This window comes from Populus euphratica, unplaced genomic scaffold (assembly GCF_000495115.2).
Source record: "Populus euphratica unplaced genomic scaffold, PopEup_1.0 scaffold1293.1, whole genome shotgun sequence".
Taxonomy (NCBI): Eukaryota; Viridiplantae; Streptophyta; class Magnoliopsida; order Malpighiales; family Salicaceae; genus Populus; species Populus euphratica.
The window spans coordinates 48,344-51,531 of record NW_011501136.1 but is presented as its reverse complement, the minus strand read 5'-3'; the positions used below and the strand labels follow the sequence as shown (position 1 = coordinate 51,531).

Here is a 3,188-nt window from a genome sequence, read left to right as displayed (position 1 = left end):
CAATAATACAACAACAATAATAATAACAACAACAACAACAACAATAATAGTAATAACAATAACAACAACAACAACAACAACAACAATAATAATAATACTAGTAGTAGTAATAATAATAATAATAATAATAAAGAAAAAGAAGGAGAAGAAGAAGATGAGAACTTTGAGATGGAATATTAATGTAACGATTAAACAATGATAATAACAAATGTTAAGGTTAGAGGATCCACTAATGGTATGTAAAACAAATATAGTATAAACTCTTAGTATTTAATTGGAAACCACACACAAAGGAGGTTTCAATCAGATTATAGATTGTTAACATGATTATATTAGTCATCTTATTCGATTAATGTTAATACTTGTAAATCTCGTCAAGCATTCATGATTATAATTTATGTTAACAACAAATCAAGTTCCTTTCATAGCTTAGGTGTCGGTTATACCATACAGTATGAGCTATGAAAGTGCCAAGCATTTGTTGTACCAATTCTTATACAACATAAATCAAGATTAGTCATTTAACAAGCAAAGTATTAAAGAGTGAACAAGATAACAAATACAAAACTTGTTAGTATCAAACATTAAAGTCCATATTAAATTTACACTATCTTATTCTTACACCATTAGTGTAACCTTTTCACCTTGACATAATAAACTTAACTAAACATAATGAAAGAAAGAAAAATAAATAAACAAAATAAGAACATAAATAAGATAAAAGTTAACTAAGTAAATGAAAGGAAATGAAAGGCATAAACTTGATATTAATGAAAGCAAAGCATAAACATTACAAAAAATACAAAGAGAGAAAAGAAGAGCATGATGTTGATCTGGAAACCAAGATGCCTAAATACATGGCAAATGCCTCCTTTTATAGGCCAAAATTGGGAACTATTGATTTGATGACTAATTGATGAGTGGGTGGCCAACTCTTGACTTGGTAACAATCCTTATCTTCTCTTGTCTGCACAAAACGTTATTGATAACGTCAAAATTGGAGCCACTTGAAAACATGAAAGTTGTAGGCAATTGTCTCAGCTTTCTTGTGTAAAACATTTAGCTCATTTCGACTTCTAGAACTCCATATATGGCCAAAATACTGAACAGTGCTCGGGCTGGAGGACAGATTCGGGCTTCTTTGTTGTTGCTACAATTTGGACTTGAAAATGGCTTTTCTAGATCTTGGGCTCCATATGAAAGTTGTAGGCCTATGTCTTACCTTTCCATCCATATAAAGTGGACCTAAATCTGAGATCTACAACTCTAGATATGATCGAATTACAGAATAGTGTTCCGGTTTGGATTGCACCGACATCTCTTTTCTAAGTTTGGCCATCTCTTTGTCCTTTCAATTTCAGTTCTTAAATTCATCAATCAATCCTTTCATTTATGTGATAGTCCTGCATTTAAAATGAATATTTACCACAAATTAAAGGTATCTTATATTATTAGATATATTATTATAAAACATGCTTTAGTTAAGAAGTTATTGTTACTTCAAGTGCAAAATAATGATATAAAACCTTGATAAAAATACATTTTTAAGTATCAATCAGCAGAGCACAACCCAAAATAGCATTGGATGCTGGCCGCGGGCAAACCAAGCATCATATGGCACTTGCGCAACACAATGCCATCTAGCGCTTTGTCTACTTATTCTTAGGTGCAGTCCAAGCTCCACGTGATGCTTGGGCTGCCTACACTTTTAGTACAATTACAATAATTAGTATTAAAAATATTATTATTAGTTTTCTTAATATTATTTTTTCTTTCAATTTTAGTTCTTAAATTCATCAATCAATCCTTTCATTTATGTGATAGGCCTGCATTTAAAATGAACATTTACCACAAATTAAAGGTATCTTATATTATTAGATATATTATTATAAAACATGCTTTAGTTAAGGAGTTATTGATACTTCAAGTGCAAAATGATGATATAAAACCTTGATAAAAATACACTTTTAAGTATCAATCAGCAGAGCACAACCCAAAATAGCATTGGATGCTGGCCGCGGGCAAACCAAGCATCATATGGCACTTGGGCAACACAATGCCATCTAGCGCTTTGTCTACTTATTCTTAGGTGCAGTCCAAGCTCCACGTGATGCTTGGACTGCCTACACTTTTAGTACAATTACAATAATTAGTATTAAAAATATTATTATTAGTTTTCTTAATATTATTTTTTTAGTATAGTTAATTTTTTGAGTATTAATAGTAAAAATATTATTGTTTGTTTTGTTGATATTATTTTTTTAGTATAATTAGTATTAAAAGAATTATTACATTTTTTCTTAATAAAGTTTTATGGTATAATTGATAGTAGTGGTATTAAAAATATTATTATTTTTTATTCTAATTAATAATGTTGATCTAAAGACTATTATTATTTGTTCTCTTAATATTATTTTTTTATATATAATCAATATTAAAATTATTATTGTATTGTTTCTTAATATATATTTTCTTAGTATAATTAATAGTATTAATCTCAAAAAAATTATTATTTTTGGAGTTATAAATAATATTATTTTTATAATAATTAATAATATTAATAATAAAAAATATTATGATTTGTATTGTAAATATTATTATTTTCAGTAAAATTTATAAAAGTATACTTTATTGTAATTCATATTATTAATAAAATAATTTATGAATTTGAAAGAAAATGCTACATCATTTACTAATTTTACCAAATATATCAAAATATAATTTTATCAAAATAAACCTAATTTTATATTGACTTTTACTTACAAATTACATATAGATTATTAGACGCATGATCCAAAAATAAACTTGAAACCTACCATGTGCATGACCCAAATAGCCTTGGGTCCTACGCGACCTGGCCTAAGGCTAACTCAAGGCTAGACTCGAGTCAGGTTGGGTAGGACCCAAAATATCCTTAGGTCTTGGCCACATCAAGACCCTAATATGTTTGGGACCTAAGTTAGCAGGACCTAAATAAACTTGAGTTCTGCTCCCAATTTTTTTGGAAGTTAAAGATGAGCTCGCGACGTAGCACGAGACACCTAACTAATTTAATACTATAAATAAATACCATTAAAATTAAAATAATTTAAAACAATAAAAGTAAAAGATAAAGACCGCTAACAATAAAAAATATATATTTTTATGCTCTAGTCAATTCTATACAGACACCAACATTTATTGGTTTA

General features: G+C 28.1%; 1 long non-coding RNA gene across 1 annotated transcript in view; it reads left to right on the top strand.

The window, feature by feature from the left end:
* The window catches only part of LOC105117294 (uncharacterized), a 17,469-nt gene that overhangs the window by 2,985 nt on the left and 11,296 nt on the right, over positions 1–3,188 (top strand). The gene's annotated exons all lie outside the window — the stretch shown is intronic.